Source organism: Pholis gunnellus (assembly GCF_910591455.1).
Source record: "Pholis gunnellus genome assembly, chromosome: 10".
NCBI classification, from domain to species: domain Eukaryota; kingdom Metazoa; phylum Chordata; class Actinopteri; order Perciformes; family Pholidae; genus Pholis; species Pholis gunnellus.
In genome coordinates, this window is record NC_136537.1 from 11285507 (window position 1) to 11299892 (window position 14386).

A 14386-nucleotide genomic window follows, 5' to 3' on the forward strand; every position below is an offset into this window, starting at 1 on the left:
TACACTTTTACATCCTGCATCACCCCAAATACTGGCGACGACCAAACTGTAGCCTCCCGCTCGAATTATCTGTGCATTACAGCCCCAACGGCAACAGAAAACACTTTTATGGTGCTGAAATTTGCACATGTGGTGCACAAGTAACATACCAGAAACAGGAGCTGGGGTGGGGTGGAGGGGGGGAGACAGGCGTTCCCTTAAAGCAAAATGGTGCACCGTCATGGTACAGGGGCTCCCTCTGAACACAGGGACTGCATCCTTAGAGTCGAGCGTTTGAGCTGCTAACGAGGCTTTATCAATTTAGTAATGACATTCCTGTCCACTCTATCTCCACAGGGTGCCCCACCCTAACTCAATCCAGATGAGCTCCATCATGTCATAGTTGGAGGCGAACCAATCTTACATGACAGAAGTGGGCGGGTATTTCTGTGCTTCTGATAAAAACGGGGAGTAGGAAAAACATTTCTAAGGGGACACACTATTAAAGAAAAGGCATGAGGCCTTTTCCACAGATGTTTTGCACATTGGCCTGAGTCAAGCGGCGTGGCCGGTAATGGAGTGATAGGCAGTGTAAAGGCTCGCTCCACTGAGGGCCGTTTTACGCTTTTCAGGGTGTTGCAGAAGTACACTAGCAGGACCGCACACACACTCACAGCTTTTTCTGTTTGTTTCTCACAGAACACAGACACCGTCCAAACGCCAACAGAATCAAAGACAGAACAGAACCGATACATAAATTGCTGGAAACTCAAAATTCATCTGTGAAGAGCAGCCATCTTAACACCATCTTGTTTTTGCTGACCTGCAGTGGTGTAACTTTCCATGCCGCTGTGATGATGTACACTGTAGCCGGGGACTCACTGTGGGTGTCAACTGTCATGAAAGTGACCTGCCGACTCGTTTAGAGGCACAGCTTTTGCATTACTCTGAGGATTGAGGGTTTTGATACTCTATAAAGCACCTGGACCTGCTTTATAATTTAAAAAAAGACGTGTAAATCTCACTTTCTGCAATATGGGACCTTTACGTCCAGCCTGTCCAGTCCAAAGTCAGAGACGTGAACTTATCAACTTACGCAGATTCTAAAATGGCATTACAACAGGGACCCCATTATTTACACATTTCCATCTGACAATGAGGAACAAGGTTGTTCAGGGAACCAACTGCTTTGACTGTCATCACTGTTCAGTGATCAGTGACACACTTTTCTTTTCCATGACCGCTGTAGCTCCAGTACACACAGTCCACATAGCAGCAGTCAGATCAGAGCAGGCTCACAGCTCAGCCTGCAAACACCTCAGACAGCTTGATGGGCCGCGTGGACTCGCTCTGTCCACCAGTTCCCACAATTTAACTGCCTGGCGTGCAAGAAAACTCATTACTCGAATGTGCACTTGAAAGTTCATTTTGATTCCTGAGCTTCACGCGCACTGATTGCCTCATCTCCTACATTAGAGTCATGAGCAATACTGAAACAGGCTGTAAAATTACAATGTGACTGCAATGTTGAATGCAGTTTCTGAAGTTTGCTGTGCGGCGCAAGACTAAATGTTTCCTTTCTCCACAGCCAAACCTTCTGTCAGGGCATGCCCCTGGGATCACTTTGCATTTCTACTCAGCAGAGGTTTGTTCCAAACACAGACACACATCAAGAATCAACCGTCAAATGTGATTGTGTGAGCAGATGGAGACAGATTTTCTAAATTTGCAGCAAACGTAGAGGGGAAGGAAAGCAATGAAATGGGAAAATCAATCAACAACAACATCAATCAGAAGGGCCCAGGTTAAAGCAGCAGAGAGATGCTGACTGGCCCCCAGGGGCCCTGTTCACCTCTACTGGTTTCACTGCTCTCTGGATGAATTCAAAGCTTTGTCTGTCTCTCTCTGACTGTCTAATATTCTTCGTTTTACTCAAAGATCTCCCTTCCTCATTTGCTACTCTTGTTAGTGTCCACTGTTAAAAAACTAATCTGTAATTTTCACCCCACGTACTTCAAAGATGCATTGACATGGCAGGGAAAGTCTTAAAAGGGTCAAAAAATATAGCAACTCTTAATAAACACCTAGTAAAAAGAACATTATTGTGCAACCAATGTTACACGAAACTGATGACGGCTACAAGCCAAAACGTTTCTCTTCATTCTACAGCAACTGTAGCATTTGACCCTGAAAAGTCACATCCTTTTTAGACCACATCCCCGGTCATATTGCATCTATTTAACAATATATGCAAGAAATCTCCTCATATTTTTTTATCAAAATTCCAATAATGTTTTCTTCTTGTAAAACAAAATACGACATGTGTTTACATAAGCTATACCAACCTATTTCAAACAATAATATCATGACACCCATCCATCAATCAATCTGCAACTTTTGTGTGTGTGTGTGGAGCCGCTGTTCTCTGTAGCTCCGTATCGTGTTACATTCTTAGCCCGTTGGCTTTTTAGCGGTCCAATCAAATATGAAGGATTTGATTTATATCCCTCCTGTAACTGCACTGCTCAAATATTCTGTTTCACTGTGAAATACTCAAGGTACAGAAGCTAAAGACACTCTAACTTCCATTTCATTGGGACTTTAGGAATAAAAATAGGGTACCGCTTTCTATAAGATGACATCTATAAAGGCTTTTTAAGCTGTAATTAATGACAGCATCAATAATCACCTCGAATTACAGCAATGGAGCCATGTTGTCATCCATTTGTCATTTGATCTTATTGAACGTTTGTTTGAAATTGCCATCATTTGCATATTCATTCTTGAGATATGGCCACAAACGTGTCAGTCTGTGACTGCTAGATTTGTGCCAAATTTGAAAAAAATATACTTTCGGCATTCCTGAGATATTACATTCACGAGAATGGGACAGATGGGATCAGTTTGTCCTTGAGTCCATGTGGACATTTGTGCCAAATTTGAAGAAATTCCTTCTAGGTGTTTCTGATTTATCACGTTCACGAGAATGGACCGAACGTACGGACGGACAGACAACCACGAGAACATAATACCTCCGGCCACGTCTACATAATGAAATAATTCACTAATGCTATAGAGCAGGTATAAGTTATAAAGAAGAACGTTTTGGTGTTGCCAGGTCATATAAAATCCTCATCCAACACTTGTTTTGTCTCTTTGGTCTCAGACCTCTTGAATTGATTTAATACTAAATAAGCTGATGTTGATTAAATAGTTAATAGATATATTTTGGTGGTCAAACAGTCCATTTTAGGGGATTGTTGATGGACTTAAGGGTTAGCAACCTGGCAACCCAAAAGCTGAAAAAGCATTAGTGAATGATCTTTAACCATTATTAAAGTTATCAATAAGTAAACCCTTCGTAAAGAGTACCTTATTAGTAAGTGGTGCCAAAAACTGCCTTGTTTGAAAATGTCAGTCTCGCATGACTCTGCTGTTGTCTTTAAAATTCACCTTATGATTTATATTTCATCTGACTTTATTGTGGCTGTGGGAGCGCTTAAAGCCAATTAACATATTAAAACAATAAACAGCTTCACACGGGCATTTAAAAGAAGACTACGCCAATGGCCTTCATCAGTCCAGCACATTAAACGCCTAAACAGAAGGTTTCATACAGCACTCCGACTTCTCCTGAGTCAACGCAAAAATAACAGACGATTATCTGCCGAGGTTAGTCAAGGTCCAGGGGTTCACTTCCAGTTTGCTCTGCTGCCAAACACTAAGACTCTATTAGTTCACACCTGCTAGTGCAATGAAACATGCTTGTGCTAGTTTTACGGGTTTTGGCCCAACGGTGCTCTGTATCCACACTGACCAGTAAAAATCTCAGAGTGCACAGTGGAAAGACAAGGTAGTTGGCCCATGTGTGCAATCAGACCAGGACAGTCAGGATGGGAAAGATACAGGCTCTCACAGCGCACCAAAACACACAATAATGGCACACAGCAGAGAAATGAATCCATGGAAAAGACACCTAATCCTCATTACAAAGGGTTTGGCTCCTCTTTTTATGACACATGTGACTCGCGAACAATTATGTATTCTCTAATCCCATCATCCAGTCAACAGCCAGCTGTCTGGAGGCTTAACCTTTGGCGTAATCAGGGAATCTCCTGATCAAAACAGGAACATGTCAGGTTCCTCACTCTTTGTCTCTCACACTCGCTGTCCTTATTATGTTACAGCAAGCACCAGTCTGGCAAATTAGCACACGCATAGGCCGGTATGAGGAGAACAATTCACGTGTGTCTGAATGCACTTGAACAGGGTAACAGTCAGGAAATGTGATGTTGTCTTGCAGGATTGAATTTGTTCACAGCTCTCTGCTTTCTATTATTTTTTTTGGTTTCTATGGCCACAGATTATTTGAGACATTTCTTGTCAGAGTAATAAGGTGAGTGTGAGTGTCTTGCTTTGTTCTAAGGTGGAGTGAAGAGGACAGAAAGGAGAGGAGAGGCTGCCAACAATGGTGGAATGAAGAAACAGTTAACAGTAACACACTGATGCGCCTCTGCACAATATGAGGATATGTACTGTAAGTGTGCGCCATCCTGATAATCTGCACCACAAATGCATGTGTGAGTGTATAAGGAGCGTGTGTGAGTATTGTCTGAAAGGGATGGGTTTCGCTCAGCGACCCCGTGCAGGGCTCCTCCAGCAGCTTGTCAGGGTTGGCGGCTCCTTCTCTGGGACCTCTGGTGCTCTTATCCAAATTGCAGTCAAGCTTAAAAAATAAAGAGCCCCTGAGACCCATTCGTGTCAGCAGGCAAACCCCGCGCCGACAATGCGTCACAAGCTCCACACTGACACTTTCATGGCCGATTCTTTTTTTCCTCTTTCTTCATTTTGCTTTTTTTCTATACATATATTTTAACAGTTTGACCTTTGGAGGATTTTCACAATTGTTTCCGGCCTCAGTCCCTGTTTTCTTCTTCTACCACCCCCCCCCCCCCCCCCCCCATTATAGTTGTTTTGTTTTTCTGTTTCTCGCTCTGGATTTCTATGGTGACAGTGCGCTTCCCAGGAAATATTGGAGGCTGGGGGATTCGGAGGCGTGAAGGCGGAGGGATGGCTTTCTCATAAATAGGTAGGAAACTCCTGGAGCTGGGCGGATGGGATCAGCAGATGTGTGACATAAACTCAGGCTCTAATTGGAGACTTTTCTGTCAGATGTAACCAGGAAATATTCACACAGGAGAAACACGGGCACCCTCTTGTCCAGACCTTCATATCATCTCATCTGACCTGAAGGGGAAAACGCCTCTTTGTCCCCGTTATAAGCAAACATAAGGATTGCATGCACTGCATGCACATATGAAGGTGCACAGAAACATCTCCCAAAGTGCCTACAGGTAATGACATCATCAGATGCCACTTGCACGTTTCATCACAGCGAGGCGGTGCATGCTGACAGGATCCCATCCAGTGCAGCTCCATAATGGTATGGGAACCACACACACCGCAAAAGCCTCAAGTCAAAACACATCAAAACACTCAGCGCACACACAAGGCAGCAGAACGGGAGGTCGAACAGAAACAAGCTCAGTGTGTTTACAGTCTAATTTGACTTGTTTGGAAGAGAGGTTTGGCCTATTGGAGGGTTCACCGGGATGTTTCGCCGCAGTGTTCAGCAATTCTAACACGGTTTAATGAGGGAGTTGGATTTCGACGTGTGGTTGCGTCAAAGTAAATGCCAACCTCTGTAGTACAGCACTCTTGGCCTTTAGAGAGTGAGAGACAGAGAGTGTAGTGGCTCAGTGTGTGTGTGTTTCAGAGAGCATTCGTGTGGTTGGGAGCCTAAAACATCCAGTGGCTGCTGCGCTCCATACTTGCCTGACCGCGGTAACCACAGGCCAGCCACAGCTAAGCCCCCAAAGCCAATTAAAATGTTATGAATTGGAGTTCCCTTTATTTATTTATTTATTTATTCCTCCTGGCGGTGAATGGCCAGGCACTTACTGTAACTGCACGAAACTGGCTGCAAGCGTCAGGCCTCCTCCTCCTCCTGCTGCTGCTGCTGCTGCCGCTGCTGCCTGTGGGAAACACGTGAATGGGGGTCCCTCTGAGGCCTGGCGGGCCAGACCAAACCCCCAGATTTTTGAACAAGCCTTCTGACAGACGGACAGTGGAGAGGAGAAGGCGTACGAGCCTGGCTGCCATGGAGCAGACATCAGACAGAGGCTACAGGAAAGGCCCCGCCACGACCTACGCGCCGCATACCAAACATATTGCGCAGTGACGCATGGTGCACTGACCACGTAACCCTGCGCAGTCAGAGCAGTCAGAGCCTGTAAGCACCTGTGTGTGTGTGTGTGTGTGTGTGTGTGTGTGTGTGTGTGTGTATTGTGCAGGAGGGGATCGCCTCCCTTATAAAAACATCCTGCAGGTCCAGCTGAACACACACCGGAGTCCCCAGCAGCCCTAAGCTCCGCGCACTGGGCCGCATGGCAAACACCCCAGGAACACACACTTCTTCAGGCCTCACACACATCCCCACCCTCGTCCCCCCCAACTTCCCCAAGGGAACCACAACCATGCTTTTCCCAGGCTTTTGCTCATATCGTGTGTCACAGGTGTTTAAGTAGAGAAGCAGCGGCAACAGGCCTACTGCCGCCGCCAGTCGCAGGCGTGAGGGAACACGCTTGATATTGCCTTGACAACATGTTTATTTCTTTGCTGTTTTGCCTTCGCCCCGACAAAATGCCTCTCCCCGGAGTTCGCCGCGTAAGTCCATGTACAACACCAACACCCTACAGATGACAAGGCATCACCTGAAGTAATACCCAACTCCTGATGTAATCCACCTGGCCCTCGCTCCGCAGCACGAGTGTGTCTCTGTTGCCTGTGTGTGTGTGGGTGTGTGTGTGTGTGTGTGTGTGTGTGTGTGTGTGTGTAGGTGTGTGTGTAGGTGTGTGTGTGTGTCCTGCACTGCAACAGGAGGGATTACAGCTGATTGTGCTCACTGTCTTGGGAGGAAAGATACTGCAGTAAAATGATTCCTTTGTCTTACACTTCTCTCTCTCCCTCTCACACACACACACACACACACACACACAAACACACACACACACACACAGAGACACACAGACAATCCTTCAGGGCACCTCAATCTCCTGGCTGAGGAATGTTTTTCTCGCTCACCCATCAACACAGGGGGAAATTGTCCGTGCACGCGCATGTGTGTGTGTGTCTGTGTGCAGGCTCAGGGGAGACAGCTCGTAGAATACCTGCGAGTGGGGAGACAATATCTCATGTCTTAGCAGGTTGAGGAGACAAAGTAAACAGCAAGTAACATGACAACCTGTTCCTAGAGCAGGCGGAAAGTTCCACCGCACATCGCTTTCCATCAGTTAATCTAGATTGCTATCAGAAAAGATCAAATTCTCCGTCATTACCACTTCCCTTGATATGGAGGATGAATAGCATGGAAAAAAAATCAGCTGCAAACCAAATAACAATGCAATGGGAAAAGAACTGTTTCCACAATTGCTGAAAAGACACGCAGCTTGTTTCATCTTTTCAATCACATCATTGTGTTTTTCGGTAACCACTAGTGGCCGTAGTTTGCTCTGAGGTGCAATTTGTCAAAACAAAAAGCACACGCCCAAGGACGAGGTTATGAGAGGGATGCTCTGAAAGGAATGAAGGAATTCAGATTGCATGTTCGGAAAGAGACATTTGTCCGCTCCGTCCTCCGCTGGGTGAAGAATGCCGATGTTAACGGCGCTCTTGTGGGATGATGGATGTGTGAAAAGTTGTGTCTCTCCAGGGCCCAAGAGGTTCGCTTCCACGCTCTCCAAATCCTCCCCAGCACTTTGATATCATGTCTTCCTTGCAGCGTGTTTGACCCTGGCCAGTACAGCAACACTTATCCTCCCCTCTGGGAGGAGTGGGAATACTTGCATTTGTCAAAATGGTGGAAACATGGAAGCCAGAGAGAGAATTATTCCCACAGACACTCCTTTAGCAACAGCTAAAACCAGTGTGGATGACCGAACTGTATGAGCAAATGCTATTTGGTGTGTCAATAACGATACCGCTGATGAAAAACAGTTGGCGTCTTAAGAAAAGTGATGGATTGTAAAAGTGTCTGAAAGAGGAGGGAGTTCTTTGGGACGAATTGAAAGAGTCTCATGTCCTCCAAAAACAGCTAACAGGAAATACCGCAAAGACATAAAGTTGTGTGAGGAGCTGAGAGGCTTCATGTATAATTTGCTCTGCCTTTTGATTTAACGTTCTTGGCTATTCAGGGCATTTAAAAAAAAGAAAGTGGCTTTTCTTTTTTTTTTTATCTCAATACAGTGCCGTAAGTCTGAACTTTGACTTATTTCCCATAAATAAAGAAAGGTACCCATGGCAAAGCAGATACAACAGCTCATATTTTCTTCACAATTATCAAAGGGGGCGGCAGACTGCACCATGGGTACAGGGGGGGCGTAATTCACTAGACCATGTCATATAACAAAACCTCTTTGATCTTTCACGGTAAGAGTGGAGAGGTTTTTCCTTCCCTTGAAAAAACAAACAGTGGCATTCTTTCCAATCGAGTCTACTGTATGTGCAGGCACATATTTGTTTTCCCTTTTCCAGCTCCCCCCATCCCCCCCATCCCAATCAATTCCTGCTGGAATTACCGCATTATTCCATGGAAACTGCCTAACATGAGCAGGTGTTTCAGACTCTCAGGCTGATTGCCAGACAGCGGAGGCCGTGGTGCAGCTGATTGTTTGCGCTAATGAGAAGTGACAGCGCCTCTGAAGCCGGGGAAAGAATAGAGGATCGTTCGACTTTCCGGAGCTGCTCTGAGAGTTATCAGGTTGAACACAGGTTAAACACTAATCAGAGAAAACACTTAGATCCAGCATTAATTGTTTCTATACTTGACAAGTTCAACTGCAGTTGCTTAAATGGACAATGCATTTAAAGAAATTACACTTGCACAATTAAAGAAATTATTATTTTATAGCCTCAACTGTGTATCATATTGTTCATTTTACAGATTCAATAAGAAAAGATAAAATAGATGGGTGGGATGGGTGCTGGATCGAAGAAATCTGAATTAATTAATTAATTAAAGCCCCTTCCTCAGTGCTCGAAATGTTGCATTGCAATAAAAATCCTTCTAACGGGAGCTACTTGGTGCGCAGATCCCTCTCTTTTAATTTTACAGATGTAACACTTTATGCAGGGCTAAATTGTGAGGAGGTGAAAGTTCAGCATTCTTGGGAGCTGCAATAATAAAGAAATAAGATGGATGATATTTCATCCCCGAGTATACTGTGCTGAAAATTGCATAATGTGTCAAGATAACACTTTTTATGAGACTTAAATTAATGATGAATGGGTAGCCTCCATGGCACCAATTTATCTGTTTTAAGAACAAATATTCACAAATCATATGTCAACCAAGAGATATTTTTCACTTTGTTTTCTTTCCCGTATTTTATTTTCCTGTTTGACTTTCCTTTGTACGGCGATGTCAGAGACGTGAGAGAATCGGCTTTGATTGGCCATCTGCCCCAGCGTGGCAGGTGTTTTGAAAGCAGAGAGACACTCCATAAATCCAATGAAGAACATGTTCACAGGCAAACAAAATGTCATCAACCCGACCATCTACCAGGCTTTCAATCAAAAACAGAAACCGGCAAGAATCTCCCCCACATCTGTTTCTTGTGACGGATAAAAGTCATGAAATCACTCACCAGAGAGGCAGGGAGGGACGAAGCAAGAGACAGAAACAAGAGTTAAGGTGGTTTCAATTAGAGAGCTATAGATAACCCTTTTATTTGAGGCTTGGCCTCTGAGAACAAACGTTAAATTCACACCATTGGCTAATAGAGTCTTCCCTAATGAAAGCAGATACCTCTATCAGTCCTGGACATCATCAGCTGCCTGCTGTTTTTAGCCAAGTATCCAGCCATGCTGACAGGACGAAGGGTAAACACTGGGGAGGGCGCACGCAAGGCTCGAACCTGTGCACTCTGGACTGAAGCTCTGACAGTGAATAACTGAACGCCTGGAAGAGGAACAGAGAGAGGTCCACATCTGTTAGGCTCATGACTGGGCCGATCCACAGCGAGTCCGTGCCCCTACGCGGGAGCTGAGACGAAATGCAAAAGTCAGAGCCACCTTCAGACTTCTTCCACACCTCGCCCCCTCATCCCAGCCCATCCAGTTCAAATAATCCTGCATTCATCCCCCAAAAATATGATATCCCCCAATAAAGACCATGCTGTTTTTCAAATCTTACTGGCCGGTCACCGTGTCGGGACAAAAGCACCTAATATTGCGCCACAGAGCAGTCTGCTAAAAGACGACAGCACCACTCAGTTTAACTTTTTGTCAGTGTTTTAATATTCCGAGGCGGAGGACGTATGAGTGAAACCTTATGGGCCAGGTGCATCCGCAGAGCAGCTCTCTGATTGAGACACGGAGAGAGAGAGGAGGCAGACAATAGACAGGCTTTGTGAGGACAATGAAAAATCCATGTGTCAACGTGGGCATTTCCAGACCCCGGGGTCAGAGATGTAAAGTTTCATAACGCAGTGATCACTCGGCAAAACCTAAACAAGCCTGTGATTTTAACATCGCTGCTCTCCACCTTCTCTGGAAAATGACTTATGTCTGGACCTCTGGAATGTGTTTATAGACGGCAGTCCACCTGACAAAACCATCGGCAGATATATGAACTACTGTCACCAGTCACTTCAAAGGTTATGCTCATATCTTCCGAAGAAGCTGCGGCTGTGTGTGCGTGTGTGGTCCCCATTATCCTTATACTGAATACAACAGAAGAACCTCATTACCACCAGGCCTATAGTGTCTCCTGTGTTTGCCACAACATACTAAAGTCACCCACGGTCAGTACTCTCCATGAATCTCCTCCCCCCAAACAGCAATTGTCAATCAAATCTTAGCAACTGTTGCTGGGCATGGCAGGTATGTCAAGCTTTGGATTTCTCCACAGTTCTTGTGAACAAGACTGTAATAAGAGCAATATCTGACATCTAAAGGGTTTCGGAGGGTAGTGTTTATTTGACACAAGAACAAAAGAATGGTGTGTTTATCTGCTCTAACGTAAGCTGCAACCGTTGGCATGTCCAGCTAACTAGCTTACTAGTCTGACTCACCAGATGTAGACTGTAGGTATAAGCCCGCCACTGGCCGCATATTTCACACGGCATTCTCCTACCCTTCCGCTATCAATGCTATCTATTTGGCTAAGGGCGCCATCGCTGCATCCCGGGCTTATCGCCATTCCCAGGAGATTGTGATTCATGACGATTGTGTGCCAGGGTGGTTTTTTTCTTTCCCCAATACCAGAATAATAATGTTGGGATCCAGACCCTTCTCTAGTGCTGACGCAACACTCTTTAGTTGGTTCTGGCTACAAAGGCCAATGAGCACATCCTAACTAGGTAACTAACCAGGTAATTTTCTGGGTAACAGGTTAGGTTATGAAAAACAGAAAGCCCTGCTCATGACTAGCACATCCTCAAAAAGTCACCAGATGATGTCATGGCGCCATTTGCATAATGGTGACATCATCACGCATAACTTTGCATAAAGCTTAGAGTTAGGGTTGTAGCAAATGCCTTGTAGCCTGTCGCTGTGTCGCTCTTAGTGGGAACACAGTGTAAAGGAGTGAGGCTTAATCATCTATCAATCACACAGTGGGCTATGGTAGGGAAACGAGTTCTGCACAATTTCTAAAAGTGTAATAAATCCAAGTAAATGTTAATCAATCAGGTGCTTCATCAACATCGATTGTCCTTTTTATTCTCAGTCCCTGAGCAGCTTGTGGGAAACACATCACTCTGAGGCGTAAAGGTCTATTTCTGTCTCTCTCTTTATATACAAAGCTGCCTGCAAGTCCTCTATGAAATGCAGCTGTTGCCTTTACTAGAGCTCAGAGACTGTGAAAATTAATAACCTCACTTGTGCCTCACACGCTTGCAAGCCAATACTTGCATGTTTAAAGTCAAAATACAAACAATGTCATGACAAGTAGTTCCATATTTCATCCATGAAGCCAGCAGAGTCTCCATCCATTAAGCCAGCAGAGTCTCATATCCAATCTGGTGTGGTTGGCAGCTAGCTGCTGCGGCGGCTACTCTGATTTTCATTTGTTCTAACTTTTTGGAAACATCAACTGAGATCGATGATATCAGAGGATTTAACAGGGATGTTGTCAGACTTTCTGAGCGTGAAAAGGGCGGAGCCACTTGTGAATTTGAGTGTCCTTTTCAAGATTGGAAAAGCAAATACGCGGACATAGTACCAAGAATGCAAAAAGCAGAAAACATACACATGTATTCTACCTCATCTCTATGCCCTAAATTAGACTGGACTGGTTATCAAAGGAAATACCTGCTGTCTTCTTTTCGCTTTTCCCACATTTTCCTACGAATGTACAGCAACATGAGCGATCGGTGCAACTGCACAAGCCCCTTGCAGTGAAGAACCTGTTTAGGCAACACAACTCGTTGGTTAGGTTTAGGAAGAGATCATGGTTTGCTTGATAAATAAGTCAACGTTGACTTCTGGTTTCACACGGGACATGAACAGCTGTCTCCTGGGAGAAACTCCTATGCAGACTTAGTGGCTCTTTATACCACGTCACCTGTCACTATACTCAACAGTCCTAAATGCTTGTGCAGTAGAATCACACATCTATCAGGTCACAGTGTAATAGTTTGACATATTGGTAAATACATTTACCGAAAGCTAGATGAAAATATATGGTTAGCTTAGCTTAGCATAAAGACTAGAAACTGGGGCAAACAGCTCTCTCTGTCTAAAGTAGCAAGTTCTGCTGGTTGTTAAATTAATTTATTATTACATAGAAAGAATTCAGATGTAGAATCTTATGCTCAGCAGAATATTAAACACTCAATAAAGAGCCGATAAAGAGCATTACATTTTTCATGAATATATGTTATCAATTACATGAATTCACATTATCTCTTGATATATTGCATTTCCACAGGGATCTTTTGCTCAAAGGTCTTGGGTTTTATTAATCTCACCAGATCAATTGTTTTTTAATCAATTAATTTAGCCTATTGTGGGGGTGTTGAGGTTTTGTTACCTGTGCAAATACATAAACTAAATTAAACTTTTTCTCAGTTAAGCACGGCTTGATCCTAAATTCCATGAAAACGCTAACCTTCTTGAACTCTCAACTAAACCAATAGTGCAGCATAAAGACACTATTCAAAGCGAAATGGAAAACCAGAACAACCTGCAGGTAAACCAAAGAGCCTTTGTTCCACCACGGTGTGTCTAATAACTACTTTTATCTTTGCCCAAATTTTTCCCCTCCTAATCCCCTGCACGTCGACTCAAACAAGGAAATAAAAAAACTCCTATTTGATTCCATAAATCCATTTGGCACATATACAAGGCCTTCTCTCAGTGTGTGATCCCAAAGAGAAGCAGCGCCTCATCAAATTACTACAGCTATTCATATCTGCTGGAAAGATTTAGGTAGAACCCAATCCTATCTTTCCTCAACAATCTTCAGTCTCTCTTAATTGTCCACAGTTTAACTACTGGATTAAATAGCATCAGTCGTACAGCCAGCGAGAGTGAGACGAGGCTTTCTGAATGTAAACTGACTCTAATAAAAATAACCTCAAATGCAAACTTCTCTTTGGACAGTCTTTCAACTTTTGTCTCTTTGTTTTCATGGCTCCATTACTGTCTAATTTCCATCACTGGTGTTTTGCAGTTGTGCTGTATTAAACTTGTTTACAGCAGCCAGAGGGAGGCACAAAGTTAAATTGTAGATTATAATCCAGTTTATTGAGATAAATGTTTAAAGGATGTAGAAGAAAGACGCTCCAAATGCATATTTTACAGCAATTTTCCAACTGTCTAGTATGGACAAATATCTACAAAGCCCAACAAAACCATTAAAAGGTCCCCCAAACTGTTTATTTTATGTATTTAATGCTATTCGAGTTTTAAACAAAACATTATCAAATTCAGATTCAATTTGTTGAACTTGCACGTAAGCTTGCAAAGAAATGTCATCGTTGGCCTCCACGAGCTGGCGAAGCCTAGTTGCTGCTCCCAAGAGTAGAAACACAATCGACCAATGTTGTCCAAAAATAATCAATGAAATTACTGCACGTCATTTCTCATAACAAGTAAGAAGTAAGGGGGACAAGTAGCCATGAAGCAAGCACCATGGTGTCTTTGCAATAGCAACACGCAAACATCATCTCAGCTTGGCTTCGCTTGCTGACTACAAAATTAATTGTCTGGAGTGTCACAAGGAAAGAAATACATCTCTGACAAATATGGTGTCCAGCAGGTTTTTTCAGCATGAATCAAAACGCCTGCAACGGCTGACATTTTGAAGTGGTTATCACTCTTCATTTTGACACGCTTGTTCAGG